Source organism: Castor canadensis, chromosome 9, assembly GCF_047511655.1.
Source record: "Castor canadensis chromosome 9, mCasCan1.hap1v2, whole genome shotgun sequence".
NCBI lineage: Eukaryota > Metazoa > Chordata > Mammalia > Rodentia > Castoridae > Castor > Castor canadensis.
Genome location: NC_133394.1, coordinates 46,079,933 through 46,102,064, shown reverse-complemented (window position 1 = coordinate 46,102,064; position 22,132 = coordinate 46,079,933). Strand labels below are relative to the sequence as shown.

General features: G+C 37.2%; 1 protein-coding gene across 20 annotated transcripts in view; it reads left to right on the top strand.

The window, feature by feature from the left end:
* Camk2d (calcium/calmodulin dependent protein kinase II delta) overlaps nt 1–22,132 on the top strand; it is a 294,100-nt gene that overhangs the window by 258,456 nt on the left and 13,512 nt on the right. The window lies entirely within an intron of this gene.

The following is a 22,132-nucleotide window of genomic DNA, read 5'->3' as shown; positions in this document are numbered from 1 at the left end:
GCAGCTCTATGCAACAAGCAGACATTTTTGCTGTGGGGAGAGGGGTGAACCCTTGCTTGTTTAATATATTTTTCTTGTTCCTGAGGTGATGATAAAGAAGCTCTATACAATGTTTGCAAAAGACTCAATTAAGGACAAAGATGTCAGCACCCTTTATCACTTGAGTGGGGTCTAGTATTTGATGATACATGGATGTCATGGTCTGAGCTAATCTCAGAATCTCTTCATGCATGAGCTGTTTGTGTGTGTCTTTTGTAAATTTTTAAATCAATGGACAGTGTGATGACCAAAAACTCAGATTCAACTATTCTTTTGTCCTGTTTTCTCAGTGAAAATCTTCATTTCTGTGTAGGATTTCCTGGAGCAGACGATCAAATGCTCCCCACCTACTTCAGATCAGGGTGCAGCTTGTCACTCTGACTTGTCTTGCATGAATTTCTGTCTTCTTCCAAAGGATCAAGAAACTCCCGGATGTTTATTTAAGGACTTTTGATAATGATCCATCCTATTAAGCTAAAAGTGTCTTAAAGAACATGTAGTGTAGTACATAATATTTTTTTTTAGATTTCTAGCTCAAAATTTGATTTAAAAGCAATTTTTAAAGAAAATTTTTTATCTGCTGGTGTATATTTAACTGTTGATCTTCTGATTTTTAAATCAAGACTGATACAGATATTCTACTCTACTGCAAGGCACGATCGTTTCATTTTCTCTATGCTTCTTTTTCACATTCATTCTATTTCACCTCCATATTCACTCTGGTTTTCCCTTCCCACTTTGCCTTCTGTCAGACTTGTATCTTTTATTTGTTGGTGATAGCCTCAGGCTTGTGTGCCCTGCTGACTTAATGCAGAGGTAAAACTGTTGCCAACTCAGCTTAAACAAATTCCAAAATCAAAATAAAAAACTACAACCAACAAACAAATCCCCATTACTACTTTTTTTCATCATTACAAGAATAGACTCACTCATTTTTTAATAAACTATCAAGCTCACAGGTTCTATAAAGAGTGTTCCTTGCAAGTTTGCAAAACTCTATAATGAGTTTTAGAAATAGCCACAGCAAAAATAATGTGACATTAGTTTGTAAAATGATGCATAAATTCTAAAAGCATGTACAGTCAGCCTTCATCCCACATCCACAGATTCAACCAACTATAGATCAAAATTCTTTGGAAAGAAAAAATTGTATTTACACCAAACATGCACAGATTTCTTATCTTGTCATTATTCCCTAACCAAAACTATTTGCATAGAATTTGTATCATTAGGTATTTTAACTAATCTAGAGATGATTTATAGTACACAAGAAGATATGTGTGTGTTATATGCAAAAACTATGCCATTTTTTTATCAGGGACTTGAGTATCCATGGATTTTGTTACCTTCAGGGGCCCTGGAATGAATTCCCCACCTATACAAGGGACAAGTGCTTGCTGTAAGATTCTTTTCACCCGTTTCTAAATCTTGATTAAGCTATCAGTTTTCTAACTTTGAACTCATTTTAATAATTCAAAAATTTTTTAAATTTGATGAAATTATTCACAGATAATACTTTATGTGGGAGTTAAAAACAGGTAATCAGACTCATTTCATGTAATCAAAATTTTATAGCTGGTAAGATCCAACACATAGTTGCACATACTGAATATAATACTTTCTCATTTTTGTTCATGTCTATATTTTTTCTATTATCTAATTTTTTAAAAAATGGTCCAGTTTAATAAACTGCTAAATTTGAAGTTATGTGTAAATTTTAAAGTATTTTATTATACTCTCCTTTATCACTTCAGATTACAGTTTTATCAACCTATTTTTCCTTTACTCATGTAAAATCTAAATGTCAGCAGTGACCTGATTGGAATTTGGAGTCTGCACTACTTGTCATTCCATCTTTTATCCAGCTTGCTGTGGCCCAGTTGCAGAACTTCCCTGAGGCTCAGGTTTCCTCACAACAGCACAATTTAAATATTGAAATCAATAAGACAGACTTGGAGGCTTCTTTCCTTTCTCACTTTGATGCACTACTATTAATAGATTATTATGAGATCATGTTTCTTGAGTATGTGCTGTGATATCTTATAAAATAATGTAAATATTAATAATAAGCTATTCAAAATAATCATAGAATGAATTTAACTCAAAGATGACCAAAGGAATAAATTGTTGGGGTTTTAGCGAGCATGATCACAATTGGGAAAAAATGCCATCCACTAACCTATATATCCAAAATGATATCAAGTATGGGTGGACCATAAAATCAGTAGTTTAAACACATTCCAGTACAGATTATTATGGAGTAATAGCTCATGTACCTAAAGTAACAACTAACAAAATTACTATTATAATACCTAAAATTAATACTTGACCTCATTCCTTTCTGTGGAACCTAAATCCTAATTATTTAATGTTTTATTAACTATGAATTATATAGAATTCTTAAAGTATTTATTAGAGTAAAATAACTACATAACTGAAATACTATCAACTTTACTGATTTTGTACTGTTTTCTACTAATAAATATATCTAGAAATTCTGTGAAATTATATGTCGATATTGTGATTCTTCTTATAAGTCAGTGAAATAGCCCTAATATTTTTCCTGCTAAAAATTCTTTTTTATTTGCTCAGGAGAAAATTGTTATAAACTTATCAAAGAAATTAATCTTAGTCCTGTGCAATTTTAGTATTCTGTCACATTACAGGTTATTCCATTAGGAAGAAGGATAGTAAGAAGAAGCAGCAGAAAGGCATTAGTAAATGAAGCTAACAGGGACTATGTAAAAATAATCTTTTTTTTGCATCTGGAATAATAGTATTTTGATTATTCAGTTTAGTGAGCAAATATTTTGTGGGACCTACAGTGTATGGTATACTAGGTAGAAACTAGCCACATTTCGTGCCATCATAGAAGTAATCTAAAAAAGAAGAGGATGGTCCTGCTTGATGGTGTGTCATATAAAGAGGCAGGTGATTGGGAGAGTGTCAAATGGACTAGGCTAAGGGCAAATGGACAATGAGGACTGTGTTGTAGTGTAAGTCAACAGAGAGTGAACTGTGATCAGTAGCACTTAACTAAACTGTAAGGCTTGTACATGGTCCAGGAAATGAAACTCAACAAGACAACCTTCCTAAACATTTCCAAGCTCTGGAACCTTACACAGCCAATCAGTTTAATAGCACTGACTGTAATATAAGTATTGGAAAGCACGAGTTAGATGTAAGGAAAATGTAAAGGCGCTACGGACCTTGTCTTTGAAGGTGTTTTTCAGCCATTGGTAACTGTGTAATGCTTGTATTGCATAGATGTCGTGGCACGTGTTTTATACCCTTATTTGTGCTTTGAGTTTCCCTTTCCAAAGTTCTCTAATATATTAAGACTGAATTAAGGAGTTTTCATAACAATAGTATTGAGGCAAGAACAGATTAAAGGAGGAACTTCTTAGTTTCTTTTTTGGTGATTTTTCTTCTGAAGATTGAGCTCATAGAAAACTGAGCCACTTCAAGGGCAGTCGTAATTGTTCACTCATATCTATTAGTGAGACTTGATTAAATATTGCCAGTTTTAAGTCTTTACTCCGTCACCTACTTATGAGAGCCCAGCAGAAGTAAAATCCCTGAACCTCAGTTTCCGCACCTGTAAAATGGAGATGATAGCATTGTTCACAACGTTCCGATGCTGAGAGTTAAGCGAGGACAGGGTGTCTAAAGTACTCCCCATCCCTTACTGGGGATTGAACTCAGGGCCTTGTGTGTGCTAGTCAAGTATTCTTCCAGATCCCAGCCTTCACTAGAATTCTAATGAGCTAGCAGTCACCATGGTTACTGGACGGCACAGTCTGTGTTAGGTCACTAAGTTTACAAAGATGAATGCAACAGGATCTCCATGTGCAGGATGCTCACAAGTGGCTGATGATACGTCTTTATAGTCAGTGTCTGCTTGTGTTGTGAGAACACAGAAACAGCACAAATTCAGACCGAGGTCCTCCTGAAAGGATGTCTCAAAGATGTGACTCCTGAACTTAGTTTTAAAGGGTAAGAAATTATTAACCGGGAGAAGAAGTTGGGAGAGGAGAAACATATTCCACAGAGAAGTCACAGAAACAAATCATGGTATGTCCAAAATACTACAGTTACCTCAGGATATTGCTGAAGAGTGAAATTCAAACTAGAGCACAGTAGTGAACCAGGCTTGAGAGGACGGGACGTGTAGTCACAGGAAGCTCTGAGGCACACTGAGGAGCCATCCTGAGTTACTCTAATAGGTCAAAGACATAGATCAGAGATCATAGACAGCCATGATTCTGTATGATAATGTGCCTGGGATGTCAGAAGGCTCTTAAAAGGAGAGGGAAATAGCCGTATGGATGTAGCTGAAAAACTCCAACAGCTCTCTGACATATACCTTTGAAGGGTAGGAGACTGAAGATGGTAAGATCAATTTTATGACTTGTGTCTAGATAGAGATACATGGTCAAGGTAGATAGGGTTGACTCTTGTTTCTTTTTTGTTTTGTTTTGTTTTGTTGTTTTTAAGATGAGTGACTCTGAATCATATTTGCTGCTAATAATAAAAGACAAATAGGAATAAAGAAATTTACTGTTCTGAGGCACTTATTCAACCAGTCTTTCAATAAATATGTATTGAAGAATTATTGGGTGCCAAGGCCTATTAAAGACACAGGATATTCTGCAGCTAGGATATTGATAAGATTTTAGCTTTCGTGGAAATTAGATTTTACTGAAGAAGAATAGATAATAAACAAGGTTTCTACTTTCTGTCAAAGGCTCACCCTTGTGATAAAAATGATCACAGAGGTGCTAAAGATTTTACCTTATATCATCCTGACAAAAACTATCCATTAAGTCTAATTAATGCAGTTGTTCAGAAGAATAACTTTAAGCTTAGAGAATTTAAGTCATATAACCAGAAATTGGTTTAACAGGAGCTAACTCCTGCTTTCAGCCACTGCACTGAAGCACTTGGAGGTTTCAAGAAAGCCTCAGCCCTTACATACTGCAACATAATATCTTACATATTTGATAATGTATAGAAGTAATCCAGAAAGGTTAGTGGCAAAGGTGTGTGTCTTGAAGGTTTTCTAACAAGACACAGACTTCCGAGGTAGATAAGCACAATGTAATTGCTTATCTATAAGAACCACCTTTTGATCCTGGAGTGTGATAAGGTCTGAAATACTTAGGGAGGGACAAACCATGATTAAGGTTTTTAGCTGATTTTTTGTAGAGTCCTTAAAGAAGCTTAAAATCATGCTGCTTATAAAGGTTTAACTCTAGGCTATTAAAGAATGTCTTGACTTCATTGATAAACAACATGCTGTTTTGTCAGTTTTTCTGGAGTTAATTCTACTGAATACAAGTAGTTGATGCCTTATATTTGTATATGTGAAATGCTATACCATTGTATCTAAAAAATACCTTTACTCTTGGGATGGAAGTGTAACTCAGTGTAGAGCACGTGTTTGACATTGGCAAAGCCCTAGTTTTGATTTTTGATGCCCCTCCAAGGGAAAAAAAACCCTCATTTCATCTTTACAACAAACTTTCAAGATTAAGAAATGCACCCAAAAGAGAATTCAGGAAAAGGCATTTGCACAACAGCCAGTGATCACACCAGCCTAATGTCCCCTTTCAAAGAAGACCAAGTGCTGGGTCAGATGTTAACAATCTAAACATTTAAATGGAGAGAGAGAGACATTAAAGCTATTCTTGTGCAGTAGTCCACAAGAGAAATGAAGAGAGGACAATAAATTGCCCATTAGAAATCAGAGGCCATCACTAAATTCTATGGCTGATTGGAGGGGATGGTGTTTGTGAATGTCACATCAGGATCATGGCCCCCGATCAGAGAGGGATAGGAAGGCAAGCTTGGAAAATGGGTATGTAGGGATACGTCTTACATGTTCTGGTAAAAAGTGCAAGTTTTGACAAGCCTATAATTGAAATCTTTGTTTTGAAACGTCCCAGAGACATCTTGAGTTTCTCAGTAACTTCCCTACTAACAAACTTCAGATTCAGTGGGATTTTTCTTCCATTTTATTTCCCCTTCTGTAGTTCTGCTTTTAGTTTTGACCTTCTGGTGTTTCCCCTTTAAGGCTTATTTCCTGCATGTTGCACAGACTTAAAGTTCATGTCCTAACATTAGACCTTGGAGTCACCAAGAATATATCTGAACCAGTTTTATTCTTCTTTCATTCCCAAAGCGGATGAATCCTGGGACGAGGCAAAGTGAAGTTTTCTTCCATAGCTACAGCAGAGCTTGTGTTCCTTTCTCTAGTTCTTGGTTTCTAGCTCCTTTCCAGATAATGCTAAAGCAAGGAATAATGTGGGCGTTAAAAATTAACATAAAAAGCCAGTCATGGCGGTGCACACCTGTCATCTCAGCACGAGAAAACTGAGACAGGAGGATGGCAAAGTCAGCTGCAGTTACATTGGCAGGTTAAGGACAGCCTATGCTAAATAGCGAAGTCTTGTCTCAAAAACAAAATTCACATAAGACATAACTACTGTCATATATAAACAAAGACAGAGAATTTTAGATGAATGTAACTCATATAATATCCACAGAGAGGCCTCTATTGAAAATATTTGATTCATTCATTTTTTTAAAAAAGATGACCAAAAACCTACTGGAAATGGTAGAGTAGGCTGAGACTAAAAAGGCTTGGCATTTCCCTCAGGGAGCCCTTAGCCTTGTAGGGTCCTCTTTAATGAAATTACATGTACCACTGTCTCTCCCCAGTGGACTATTTTATATTAACATTTTACTCCTTCCTAAAGATTAACTTTCCTCCAGGGTATGAAATGTTTTCTTCCTAAAACTTTGTAAGTTACATAGTCCTTCTTTCTTTATTTGTTTTGATATGCAGTAGTGTAATGTTGGCCATTGAGCAGAATTTACCAATGTGTCTTATCAAATGAGGGTTGTAGAAAGGACTGGTTTAGTTGTGGGAATTACTGTGATTGACTTTACAGTGGTAAATAACTCCTCTGCTAGAGTCACATCATTGCACTGATTCCATGTATGTGAACACTTCAGTGCTTAAAGCAAACTCTTTGAAACACGTAAATACATTTGAATGGTTGGTTTGATCTCTTTAGGTTACAACAGAAAATTTTAAAGCTTTACTGAAGTTTAAACATTCCCAAACTACTTGGCCATTTTCCTTTCAAACAAATATAAAAACTCTCTGTAGCTCTATTTCATGTCACATGTCATAGATCACATTATATTTTTAAAACCTCAGTGCATACCAACACCTCTAAAGAGCATTCCCTCTCATTCCTCCCCTCCTATATAGGACTGTCATCTCAGTCTGCAATGTCTTGTTCAAATTACATTACTCCTATGTATTAGGTATTTTACTTTTTTTTTTATGTCTGTGTTCAACCACATCTACACCAATTGAATTTGATGGGACTCTTATATTCTAGTTCCTTTCACACTCCTGGGTCATTATCTTAGAGCTTTCTTTGTCTCTTCAGTTTTGCTTCTACCCCACACCCAGCCTGTCAGCAAATCCTCTGGCTCCCTCAAATATACCTCCTCATCCCCTGCCTTTTTGTTTTAATTGATTACTGCCCACTGACTCCACACCATCACTATTGTCCAAAGTAACATCATATTGGACGTAGCTTCTTAGCCATTGGCCTACTTATGCATTATCTACCTGTAGTCTATTCTCACTTACTAACAAGAGTAACACTTGAAAAACAGACCAAATAATGTCCTGCTTCTGCTCTGGACTCTCCAGTGCTTTTCCAAAGCCTTTAGAATCAACTAAAAGGCCCTCTACTCTAGACATCTGAGTTCATCTTGTATTATTTGTACTGCAGGATCACTACTCCTGTTTTGGCCACAGTGCCTTTGCACTTGCTATTTCCTGCTTGGCATGTCCTGGTACAGATTTCCCTGTGTCTTGCTGCCTCTTCCTTTTTAGTGTCTGACCAAATGTCACCCTTTCCGTGAGCTCTTCCTTAACAACGCTATATTAAGTTGCATCCCTCCAAAGTCCAGCACCTCTCACTCCCTTTTTCTGTTTTCCTTTCTAGTATTTAATTTTATCTGCAATATTTAGTTTACTTACTTGGTGACTGTCTCTTTTTCTTTACCTGATAGAAGGAAGAAAGCATACTCTATACACATGTATACTCTATATACATGCCATGTCGTAATGGCCATGAGGATATCCAGAGTTCTCTAGCAGTTATGGTCACACCACAACATCTTATTTCTGTTCTTCTTCACATGACTCTCCTCCTCAGAATTTAGGAGTTAAAAAAACAGAAATCAGGCTGAGTATAGCTCAGGGATAGAGCACCAGTTTAGCATACATAAATCTTTGGGTTCAATTCCCAGCATGCACACACATTACTTCCACACAATACACAACCAGAAAATACAGTTTCAAACAGGAACCAATAAGATCTTCTTTCCGGATTGGATGGACCATGTGCTTTGGTGTCACCTATGCTAGATTTGAACCCCAGCCCAGCTCTCCATTGTCTGTGACATCTGACTGCTCAGGTGAACCATGCTGAATCACTAGCACAATGGGGGTGATAAGACAATACCAAACCACTTTTTACCTGTAAAAGTGGTAATTTCTTAAGATTCCACCTAACAGTAATAGCAGTAATAGGGCATGGGTATGCTGGTCACAGACTGTTTGTCAAATGCCAGTGATGCCCGGCCTGTGGCACTCAGTAGGATCAGTGATTCTTGGCCATTCTTCCCGTGAGTACATAATGTGACACAGAGGTTGACTATTGAAGGGTCCATAAATCCAGAGGGATTTTATATTCAGCAGCATTGTGTTGATTTTCTCAACCATTTTAGGGAAATGAGTAACACCTGCGAATATAAACACCCACATGCAGCCATAGCAGATATCCATACACAGAGAACCATGACAGCTGCCCAAGTACAGAGAGCAAATTCATTTTTGCTTTAAAAATGAAGCTAATTTTTTTTTAAAAATTGAGGTTATAGTATTCCTTTAGCTCATGATGATTTGAAAGTAGATTATTTTAACCTGTTCATTTGCCTCCATAGTAGCATACACACTCAATAAACTCAAGTGAAATTTTTGCATCAAGTTAATTTTTTTTGAACCTTTAAGATTTTGAGTTCAGAGACATATTTCCTTTTTAACTAGCCATAATATATTGTAAGTAATGACTCAAAGTCTTCACTCATTTAACCTGATTCTTTTACCCCTGGATAGTTCTTCAAGCATTTTTTAAAAATTGACTCGCTTTGCCTATAACTTAATTATCACTAAGATAAGAGTAAAAGAAGAGAGGTAGGCTGATTTTCACAAAACTAACAAAGCTGGGATTATCCATTTTCAGGTTTTCTCAGAGGGACGTGAACCACATTGGTAGAAGTTAGAGATTAAATGCATAAGACCTATTATTTGCTTCTGAAATGATTCTATAGAGGATCACTGGCTTCTTTATTAGCATCATTGCACATGGTTATTTACAACATGTCTGTCTAGCACAAACAGATGGCAAGTGTATTGGAGAGAACTTTGGACTTTAAAAAAAAGTTGAGGTAATAGTCAAAAAACATTGCCATTACTGCTTTCAAACTTAGAAAGAATAAAGGGAAATAATTTTTTCTCCACAGTGTCATCTGTTTAGTTTGAACTAGGAAATGCTTTCAGTTGGGGAAAATAACATATTGTGGTAGTATTTGCTTTAAGTAGAGAATTTCACTTGGCATCCAGCCTACTTTACTCAAAATTATAGCATTCTAATCAAATAGTGCGTCCTGTTAGTCAAACATAAGGCAAATAAAAGTAAAGATATTTCTGAACTATAGGGAAATGCCTCTGGAAATATTGTCTATAATACAAAAAGATAGCTTCCAAGAGACTACCTTGATTTTTTAGAGGTGCTTTTACCAATGTAAAAAATAGTGTGAGCAATGTATTTAAATATCTTCAAGAAAAAGAAGCTTTTTCATAATCTTTGCAGAAGAGAGACCTAAGAAGGAACTTATTAATGCTATTTAAATATGTGAAGAGTTTAAAAAAAATAAAGTGTGATGCTTATCTGTTATTGAGGATAAAACAAATAAGTAAAAAAAAAAATTCACTTGTTTGGAATTAGTGTATAAACAACTGTCCCTGAATTGATATCCTTAGACTCTAGCTGGGTGTTCTACCACTTAAGCCACTCCACCAGTCCTGTGTTGACAGAATCTGTACTGGAATTTCCTAACATTTGCAGAGTTGTGAATTACTGAAGTCCTTCCTCCCTAGGGTGGTTTAAATTAGACCTTATTTTTCACTGGTGCCGTGATTCTAATTAGCTATCCCCATACTAGAGAGTACCTCATGGCATTCCCAGTCGTGTTCCTCCGAACTTCCAAGTCACTATCATCAAGTTGTCTCAAAGTTCTTTTCTATGGAGGTTCCTGTTATTATTCTACTCTCTTCTAACATAAGTAGACATGAATTTTTTAATTGTAAATGTTAATTATTCACCAGGTATCCTGAATGGTGTCTTTGATAAATGTTTATCTTTTGAATTAAGTAAATAAAGGAAAACATGTCTACCGTCACAAATATGCATCTGTTATAGCTACATGTTACAATAATTTGATAATTTATTGTAATTCACATTTATAATGCATTTTAGAATAAATGAGAATAACAGTAATATATTGTTAATTCTGAAGTAGATGGTCCATAAGTTTAATTTTGACTACAGTCACATTGGCAAAACTAACAATGCCTTTACTGGACCTATAAAAATTGGCCAAGGAATTCCAGTGGGCATTTTAAAATTAATTTTCTAAGCTGAATTTAGAACAGACTATCCCACAGCTAAGTGCTGTTATGAAGTGTCATGAGCGCTTGCTACTGTTATCATTTAGGAAGCTTTAGTCTGATGGAATATTTTTATCCCAAATTATGCTTTGAAAAATGTAGTAACTAATCACAGAAATGGTTCTTGGTCCTATGATTCTTACCACTTCAGTTAATCATATATATAAGGACATTCAAAGAATTACAGAAATTCATGTTACTTTGTGAGTTTGTGTGTCTGTATGTGTGCCTCTGTGGCAAAAATGGAACATACACATAATTTTCCTCTAAACCTAAGTAGGTCTTAGAAGTTGTGACAGACCATTTAAATTTATCCAGGGTGACTCCTGCTTTGCTTTCTTTTTTTCTTTTCCTTTTCCTTTTCTTCCTTCCTTCCATCATATTTTCCTTCCTTCCTTCCTTCCTTCCTTCCTTCCTTCCTTCCTTCCTTCCTTTTTCAGTGCCTGAACTCCAGGCCTTGCACATGCTAGGCAAGCATTCTACCACTGCTTTGCCTTATCAGACCAATGGGCTGATATCTCAGAAGGCTGTAATAATCATCAAAGTTGGGCATATTGGCACAGAAATTACATTGAGTCCTGTCCTTTGAACTCACAATGCCATAGACAAATACATTACACTATGGGCTTATCAAGGAGTCCATCATTTTCCCATAACTTTACATCTTGAAAAGATATTCCTTAATTATTGTAGTTGTATAAAATTTTTTGACTAGTTCCCCATTTATTTTTGGACAATGCATGGGAAGGATCGGATTCTACTATATATTTTTATGGTGGGTGGGTGTGTGTGTGTGTGTGTGTGTGTGTGTGTGTGTGTGTGTGTGCATGCGCGCACACACACATTTTGTAGTACTGGGATTTGAACTCAGGGCCTCGTGCTTCCTAGGCAGGCACTCTACTGCTCCAACCACTCTACCAGGCCTTTTTTTGTGTTGGGTATTTTTTGAGATAGGATCTCATAAACTATTTTTCCAGGGTGGCTTTGAACCTTGATACTCCTGATCTCTTCCTCCTGAGCAGCTAGGACTACAGACGTCAGTCACTAGCACCCAGCTCTACCATGTTTTCTGAATTGACCTTTCTTCTCATTTCACTGAACCCAATTTGCCCTTGCAGATTCTCTTTCATTGAACTGTGCATTGGATAACGATAGACTTTGTAATGAAAGTAGAAGCTACTATTTTTGCACCTGCTGAAGATAAGAATTAGCTAGAAAATCTGTGAATGCGATGGAGATGCTGCCGTGTATCCTGGGCAGTAGTGGAATCTGCTGTTACCTTGGCAATCTCTTTGAGGAAAACAGATCAAATGGGTTAAATGGACATGTTTAACACTTTCACAACAGTGAAGTGACTTTCTTACAGTTGAAATATCCATACAATGTTAGGTGATAAAACTGTTTGACTTCAACCTCATGAGGCAACACTGGTGTGAGAAATGTTGAAATATGACAAAGAGCTTCTGCTAACCTGGAAAAAAGAGGAGAAAAACCTTGAAAAGTGTCAGATGGAACTCAATGCATTTGAAGCAATAAAGAACTCAATGCATTTGAAGCAATAAGATATTTCAGTTGTTCTACTCTAGTCAGACTAGTTTTTTTTAAAAAATCTAGGGACATCCCACTTCGATTAATATTGCAGATATCTGTTTAGTTGGTTGGTTTTTGTTCTGTTGTATTCATTGTAAAACTAACAAAGGGATATGATGCTCATGTAGACAGGATATACTCTTTAGTCTGTATTCTCCATTTCTTCATCCACACGCACAGTTCTACCAGATGAGTCATTCAGGGAAGTAAACTTACCCAAGAATTTATTGAACTATGTTTTTTACTAAATTCAAATTTTATGCTTTTCCTGAAAGCATGTTCTTTTTAAAAGGAACTAAATTAATTAAAAGCTAAACAACTATGATAGAAGTCCTTGAAAATATTAAAAGCTACGGTTATGGCTGCACAACACTTTATTGTCAATGTGTTACACTTCTGGCTATGAAGTATTGAAGGAAAGAATGTTAACACTCTGACATTAACATTTGTCCTGACAGATACATGCTCTGCTCTGATTAATGTTATGTAAAATTGATAGGAAAATAAATTTTAAAAAATTGACAGGAAGCGTTTGTTGCAGTACCAAGGTATAGAGGAAACTAGATTTTCTGCAGGACAAAAAAAGAACCAAAAAAACCCTTTATAGTTATCTACAAATTCTACATCTCATTGACTTTTCTGACATTTTTCCCTTTTGCAAAACTGTCACTTGGTTCAACCCAAAGAACCAAAAGTACCCCTTAAGGATGCTTAGAAATTCCCTCATGATGAAACATATAGGCATGATTGTGAGGAGACTATGGTTTGTAATCTTAAATCCAAGCAGATGGTATGAGTCTTTAAACCAGTTCCCTACAATGTCATCAACTCTTAACTGGAAGTGGTACCACACCTAACTGACTAATGGAGCATCTCAAAATTTAAAATACTCATTGGCATTCGAGACGCTCTATCCTGAGTCTACAAGTCATCTGGGGGTAGATGTTACCCAAATACTTGATTGTGGTTGGGCTGTATTCTTTTATAGAAGCCAGTGTTCTGCATAAACACTAATAATTTCTTTATACCACAAAACATTTAAGTCATTTTTATGAAAGTATTTGTAATTACACATCTCTTCATTTTCCAGATAATACTGTGGGAGTATTATTTATATTATTATACTATAACCCAATACTATCCTTCTAAACTTTATTAAAAATTTGCAATTATACTAAATGACTCCAGTGCTGGAACTTTCTATTCTTAAATATGTGTTCATCATTTATTGTTAGGCCATGATAGGTCAACAGGGCTAAGACTAATAGTACTTCTTCCCCAATTAGCTAACATTTATACTTTGAAGCTACTCTGTATTATAGAGCAAAGATGATTGTAATGATTTAATTTTTTTTATCTTCAGAGGTTCAAGTGATTAAAGGGCTGAAAAGTTTGTGTTATTGAACAGGTGACTTCTAGATAAATGAACTTTTCAGTAATTCTTGAAATCATTCTTATATATAAATTTAGCAATTGCTAGGTCTTATATTTGAATAAAATATTACAGATTATTAAACCAATCAACCTTAGAAGCTTTGGTAAATGTAATTTTAAAAGCTAGAATAATGAAAATTGCTCTCCCTGATGTTACCATCAGACTGGTGAAGCAAACACAAAGTCACTAAGAAACAAGTCTTTTAATTGCACAGAAAATGCTAAACATAGCAGAGTTGATAGGCACCTTTTGCTACAAAACTACCAGCAGCTTGAAAATGATCCTAATTTGTATATTTGCCTCAAATAACTATTCCCAAGGGTTATTTTTGTTAATGGCAGTGTGGAAAAAGACAATAAAGCCATGGGGCACCCAGTTGTGTGAAGTTGGTATAATAATTAATTACAACCATGGCCCAGTAATTAAGTAGTCAGTCACCTTGCCAGAGAAAGTTCAAAGGCACTTAGGTGGTTCATTTAAGCTTACGATTTCAAAATATTGAATTGGGCACTGTGGACTGGAAATGAACATAGATCAGTGAATTAAGCAGCAGACAAGAACCTCAGCCAAATAAAGCTCCAGCCCTGGCACAGCTACTGAATTTGCTGGATGACTTGAGCAAGTCACTTAACCTTCTTGTCCTTCAAGTGTCTGGCATCCAAGTAATGAATTACCTCTCAGAAATGTAGAAAGAAGAAGTTAAATTAAATAAGAGTACACAGGTTAAGAGTAGATGAGCAGAATTGCTAAGTAAAGGTGACATACCCAAAGTAAGCTGAACAATAAATTTTAATTGCCCAACTTTTGATCATTGAAAGAGCTCAACATATAGCACTCTGCAATCATCCTAGTGGAAACCAATTTGTAGGTATAAATACAGTTCATTCCCTAGTCCAAGTTTAATTGTAGGCAACTAGACTCCTGAATAGGGTTTATCAAGTGGTTTTACCTCATTAAACTGACTAATCCAAAACCTAAACAAATGAAAAGCTCAACCTCAAGTAATGAAGATCTTTCTTTGCATTCTTTTCTATCTTTTCTTTGTCTTGGAAAGAAGTCATATGTTTCAACATTGACTAATAAGAATATGGTTTATGTTCTTAGCCATTTACACATTAAATCTGCTGTCACTCCATCATGGAAAATTCTAGTTTCATATATTGTTGTCATTCTGCTCACTTAAGATCCAGGATCCATGAGAGCCTTCTCAACTGTCACAATCACATCCAGGCTATCACACACTATCATCATGTACTTATTTGTCATTTATCCACTGTTTTGAAATGTGCATTGTATTTTTTGCCTATATTTTTTGTGTATTATTTATATATGCCTGCATTTATAAACACTAACTGAGTACTAGATGTTCAAAGAACAAAATGGTCAAGGTCTGGTCAGATATGAACATCCTATGATAATGCAGTAAGATCACAGTCAGACAAAATAGATGGGTCTGGAGCCATCAGAAACAACAGTACTGAGGAGGTAACATTTAAGCAGAGTATTGGGATTTCCAGGCAGAAAAGGGAGAGTTTCCAGGCTGAAGGAATAGTGGGAAGGAAGACACAGCATCATTATAGAGCCAGGACTCCAAGAAGAGTAAACCTCTTGGCATGGCTGGAGAATGAGTTCTGTGGGACCCCTGTGGGACAAAAGATCTTAGGAAATAAAGCTGGAAAAACATAGGAAGAGCTTTAAAACAAAGATATTTGAGCATTGATTTCTAGACAGTGAAGGAGGAGCCTGAAACCTTGAAGCTAGTGGCACAAATGGTGTCAGTTCTGCTCTATAGAGAGACAATTGTGCTCAGTTCTGCTCTATAGAGAGAAAATTGTGCAACAGTGAGGAGTGGAACAAGCTGGTATTGGAGAAGACCTTGGAGTAAGAAGAGCTGGGAACTTCTAAGAACCTGAATCAAAACAGTAGCAAGGGCCTGGAGTGGAAGAAAATGTGTGAGAAAGATGTAGAGAAGAGCTAGTGACCAACTGTGTGAGAAATTAAAAGGAGCCACCAAGGTCTTTGGTTAGGGCAGCTGAGTAGAATATGATGCCACTCCCAAAGATGAGAAATATAAGAGAAGTAGTAGGTTTGAGGAGGAAGATAAACTAGGCCTGCTAGTAACGTTTAGAATGCAGCTAGAAATAGAAACATGGAACCTGGAAAGACTTAAGGCCTCAATGATAGAAGTTTGGCAGTCTTCAGCGTGAGGGGAATCAGATTGCCAAGGGTGAGCAAATAAAATAACAAAGAGACTGAGACTGTACCTAAGGAGAAAAATAATGATTCATGGAAGATTATAAAAGGGGACAAAGAAAGAGTAGAGTCCAGAAGGAACTTGAGGTTTTGAGCTGAGAACTATGCCCTCAGCCCCAGGTTTGTGGAGGCTACTGACCACCACCAAATGACACAGTGTCATGTACGGGAAGCCCATGAGACTGGAAACTAGATGCTCTGGAGTCATTCAAATATTTATTGAACATTTCTTCTAAGACCACATACTATGTTAGATACTAGCATTATAAAGGTCTATAACTGCCCCTTTCAAAGTAATAGATTAAAACTGATTAATCAAATGTGCACAGTGAGCATATAAAGACAAGTGCACTAGCTACTTTTGAAAAAAAAAGCAAGAGTAGGATATGTGTGATTCATAATGTCCCGGGAACCTGGCCTAATATGAGTGTCAAGGAAGTCTTTTTTGAAGAAATAATAGTTGAATTGCAATCTGATTTTTTTAAAAAAATAGGAGACAGTTTTCCAAGAAGACAGGACAGCCTATGCAAGGCCAGTAACAGGAATCATTATAGGAGGAAATGAAGTCATTTTGAATTGCTGAAAGAAGGCAGCATGGGGAGAGGAGAGGAACAGAATGATTATAAAAGGTTTTGTAGTCTCTCTTCAGACCCTTATTCTAAGAGCTCAAATAGGAGATTATCTGAAGAGATAAGCATAGATCTGACTGCATTAGAGACATGGAATGGCTAGGTGCCAAAGTATCCACAGAAATCTTCAGTAGGAAGGGTGCTACAAGAGCCTGGACGACAAACAGTGGGTGCTTGTCTCAGAGTGAGGCTGAAGAAGAGATGAGAATTGATAGATAAGATTTTAAGAGACAACAGCAACAGAATTTGATGGACTGAATGAGAAGGGTGAGATGATGGGATCCGAGATGATTCTCAGGCTTCTTCTTTATTTATGCATCTGGTTGGATAGCATTGTCATTCACCAAGATGGAGATCCATGGAAGTGCAAATAGGTTTGTTATGGTTGAAGTTATTTAATAATATTAGCTTAGTTTAGGTATGCTGGGTTTGAGGTACATTTGACATGTCCAAGTAGAGATTTCCAAATGAGACCTTAACACACACATCTGGAGGAAAGTTCTAGAAAGAAAGCCACAATTTAGGAGTGATTGGTTATTGAATAAAAATTAGTGAAAGACTTGTTTTTTGTTAGTTCATTTGTTTGTTTCAGTTTTTTTTGGTCTTTGTTTTTTTGGACTGTTTCTGCACTGGGTCCTAACAGACCAAGCTATGTCAGAGTGGAGTCACAGATGCTTAAGTTCTATGTCACTAAGCTAAAATTAAGCTATTTATAGGTCCTCTCTAGAAATCAGGATTAAAGAGGTAATGGCCAAACTTCCCAAATAGGCATTTTCAACTGCAAATGATGAAGTTCCCTGTGCCTAATCCTTACACAATGTAAGGTAGCTGACGTCAGCCAGCCAGTTATTTGTCCCTGGTCTGTCTCCTTTTCGCCATGAAATGATCAATCCATTTTTTGTGTCTGCTTTCTTCTTTCTCTATCTATAAAACTAACCATCTCGGTTCATCTCACTGCAACACCTTTATCTATTTGATGGATTGAAATGTTGCCTGATTCTAGAATTGAAACTAAAGCTAATTAAGATCTTGAAATTGTTGTTATAATTTTGTCCTTTAACAGGACATACATGGCAATTAAAAACACATATGTAGCCAGGCCCCTAGGAATACAGGGTGAAGTGAGAAGAGAGCTTCAAGTTGACTTTTTTTGGTACACCTCCTTCCCCTGGGGATATAGCCCAGAGCCTCCAACACACTATGCAAGTGATCTGATCTACCAGGGAGGTATACCCCTAATCCCCAAGGGCCTCGAATTGAACCTAGAAAAGGAATGAAAATATTTAAAAGGTAAAGAAAGAAAACAGCAAATAAGAGTGAGCTCATATGATCAGGCAAGTGTTTAAGCAGAAAGGCTGGGGATATAGCAGGAGTGAGTTGGTCATTTCCACCCCTAGCACAGAAAAAAGGGGTGGGAGGAGGCAGAAAGTGAAGTTCAGTGAAAGGAGAGGGTTCCAAGATTAGGGGAAGAAGGAATCAGCACACTCCTGCCTTTGGGCAGTGCCATGACTCTGGTTACCTCTGTGATGTCTGTTCAAAATACCTCAGAGCATTGCTGTGGTGATTGGAGCTGATATTTCAGGAAATCTTGAAATCTGTAAATTGTTTTTATTGCATAATTACTCTCAATTGTGGCTTTGTTTGTTGGCTTTGCTTATTTGTTTATTTTTTCAAACGCTGGGACCATTCACATCCTATCTTACCCTTTAGGCCTCTTTAGAACAATAAAAATGTCAAAAATGTGAATTTATGTGGGAAAACATCCCAGTTTTTCTGTATGGAAAGTGATCATACTTAAGAATCTGGAACATCCATCACATGTACTCTTGTCTTCTTTTCCCAAACCTGGGAATCCCCAGAAACTATTTTGAGATCTGTGGGTACAGGCCTGAGCACCTCCATTCTAGAAATAAAACTACAGGGCAATTGACTCCCTGAGATTACAGGGCTAGCTGTGGGGTGGAGGAAGCCTTGGTTTTCAGGGAATGCCTTAGTGCTACACGCTCTCCTCAGGCTGGTGAGACTAGGGACATGTTCCAAACTCTTACAACTTTGACTTCTAGAATGGTCAGTTCTTATATTCCAGAAGAGGAAAGGACAGAAAAGTGGACCCTCCCCTGGGTAGGGGCCCAGCCCAGTGACTGTGCCTTAGCCTCCTGCTGATGAGAGGAGAGCAAGCCAGCACAATGCTCTCCCTCTTGCTCTAGGTCAGATGCAGGCTTGTGGCAACCACTCCAATGACAGCCGCCAACTTCTATATACAAATGATTCACTTCCAGGCTTCTGCTTTCCTTTAAAGTCAGCTGTTGTGTGCCGCCTGCCCTGACTCACTCAGGCTACTTTGCCCCAGGGAAATGAGTGCTCTCCTGAGTCCCAGGCCCCTCCTCAGCCAAGACAGTCACATTGCCTCCATAGTGATGCAGCACACAGGTCTCCTGGCTACTCCCCAGTTGGTGCTCTGCCAGTGAAAACACCATTGATTCTGAGTATAAAAACTAAAAGGCAATCAGTGTGGATCTGAGCACCCAGGACAAAATTTGAGCCTTGTAGCTTCCACATGTTCAGGGAGCAATCAGCATTTGCACAGTGGTGGTTTGGGGAGGAAAAAAGGCCACCCCTGCCAAGGCTCTGATTCCCTGCTGTGCTCTCCAGGGAGGCAGAGGCTCCAGAAACCTCAGGAAGCTCTTGCTCCTAAACTTCTCACCTCTGTGGACTCAGCTTCAGCCTCCTGAAGCCCACAAAAGACTTTTTTTGTTCATCTTTTTTCTTTTTTTTTTTTTTAATTTTTGTCGGTTAAAAAACATTTACATTGTTTTCAAACTGTTATTTTCCAATCAGCTATATAGCATAGTAAAACTTTTCCTAGGTTTTTGTTTTGGTTTGTTTTTTTTTGTTGTTTTTGGTTTTTTGTTTTGTTTTTATTGCTGAGACAGTTCTCACTATTATAATCCAGGCTGGTCTGGAACTTGTGATCATCTTGCTTCAGCCTGCCAAGTGCTGGTATTACAGGTGTACACCACCATTCCCTGTTAATTGTTAGTTTAAAATGAGGATTTCATATGACAAAGAATCTTTGGTAGCCATGTTTTTATAATATCACTTTCTGAGCTGCTCCTCACTCGTGCCCTTCATATTTTGGAATCCAGTCAGCTGTTGTGGGCTTTTGCCAAACCTTCATTCTGCTGAGGCCACAGACACATGAATCACCTACGGTCTCACTAAATTGAGCTAGAATGTGTCAACCTCCCTGTTACAGAAACATCCCCTGCCCCACCTCTGTCGGTACTCTTTGAGAATTGATGTGTTATCGATATCCATCAATTAGATGAACGGGGTCAATAAATGTTTTAGAGATGTGCAGGAGCTAAAAAACCCCGGGTTATGTTATTTTATAGAAGTGAAAAGTATTATGTAACTAAATGTGAATTCTTACCTTGTACATTGTTTGTGGTCATTTTATGGACAAATGTAATAATCATTTCACAAAATGTTGATTACTGTATTTGTGATCAGGTAGTTTAATAGAGTCTTAATGGATTCAAATTAGGTTTATGGAATATTTTTAAATAAGGAAGGCTTCACCTGGATAAACTGGAGTTTGAAAGTGATTATAAGCTTTTAAGTTTGTGATTAAAATCTGCAACTCAGCTTCATAAACAATCCAAACTCATTTCCTTTCACCAAGAAGACGTCACCAAGTTGACTTTCCCATGATGGATCACACTCTTATTGCCTCACTAAGAGAAATTGGAAATAACTTTTTGTGTCCTTTACTCCCCCTCCCCCACAGCCTATTTAGAGTGACTTTGAGGAAGTATCTCAATGTCCCTTGAAACAAAGCCCAGGAAGATTTAACTGTTAAAGTCTTTCCTATAGTAACTTCATAAATGTGCTGAAATTAAGGCTATCATTCATCTCAATTGATCAAGTTCACAAATCTTTTGTGCATCTGTTTTTTTAAAGACATTGGGCAAAGCTTTTTTAGGGGTTACAAAGAAATACGGTGTTCTTTTCTCACAGGAAACTTTTAGTTTAAGTAGGAAGGCAGCTTACACAGTATGCAAACTTTAATAAAATTTGAACAAACAAGTGGTTTTACACAGGAAAGTGTCAAGTATAGTAAGTACGACATACTTGCCAAACGAATGATACAGACGCTGTAGGCATTCAAGAAAGGGAAAGAATATTTGAGACAGATGTAATCTGAAAAGAATTTACTGAATAAGTAAATAAGTAATAGAGCCAAGTCAACTATTTCTGGCCCTGTTGTGGGCTAAAAATAGGAAAAAGTCATGTTTGGTGTTTGGGTTTGACAGCCATAAGAGGGAGGGCTTCCATCTGCTCATCTGCCTACGTCTACCACATGGATTCATAGATCTCTTTTCTAATTTACAGGGTTTCTAAAAGCCATTTATCTAAATGTGATGGCCAGTCACAGAGCTGGCATTCCTTTTTGTAGGGCCGATTGCACTAACAGTAATAAGATGCAAATGATCACATAAAGTTGACTGTCTCAATGCAAGCTGTAATCTTTACTCTGCAGACAGATATATTCTAAGATTTTTTTTCTTTTATTATTCATATGTGCATACAAGGCTTGGGTCATTTCTCCCCCCTGCCCCCACCCCCTCCCTTACCACCCACTCCACCCCCTCCCTCTCTCCCCCCACCCCCTCAATACCCAGCAGAAACTATTTTGCCCTTATTTCTAATTTTGTTGTAGAGAGAATATAAGCAACAATAGGAAGGAACAAGGGTTTTTGCTGGTTGAGATAAGGATAGCTATACAGGGCATTGACTCACATTGATTTCCTGTGCGTGGGTGTTACCTTCTAGGTTAATTCTTTTTGATCTAACCTTTTCTCTAGTTCCTGGTCCCCTTTTCCTATTGGCCTCAGTTGCTTTTAGGATACGGGGAAAAAGGAACCCTCTTACACTGTTGGTGGGAATGTAAACTAGTACAAACACTCTGGAAAAAAATTTGGAGGCTACTTAAAAAGCTAAACATAGATCTGCCATATGATCCAGCAATCCCACTCCTGGGGATAGACCCAAAAGACTGTGACACAGGTTACTCCAGAGGCACCTGCACACCCATGTTTATTCTAAGATTTTAAAGAGTAACTTTTAAGTGGCACATTTGTTAATGGTGAAGAGGAAAATGTTCACAAAGCCAATCAAGTTGATAAGATAGTAAAAATGAATTTTACCTTCCAGGTGACTACAGTTTTTCTAACTAATGAGATGCAATGGCTTCTCCCAAAGATAATGTGTCTAGGAGTCACCTGAGAGCCCTGTTACAAAGCAGATTGTGAGTCAGTATGACTGGGTTGAAACCTAAGATTCTGTGTTTCTAGTGACTTC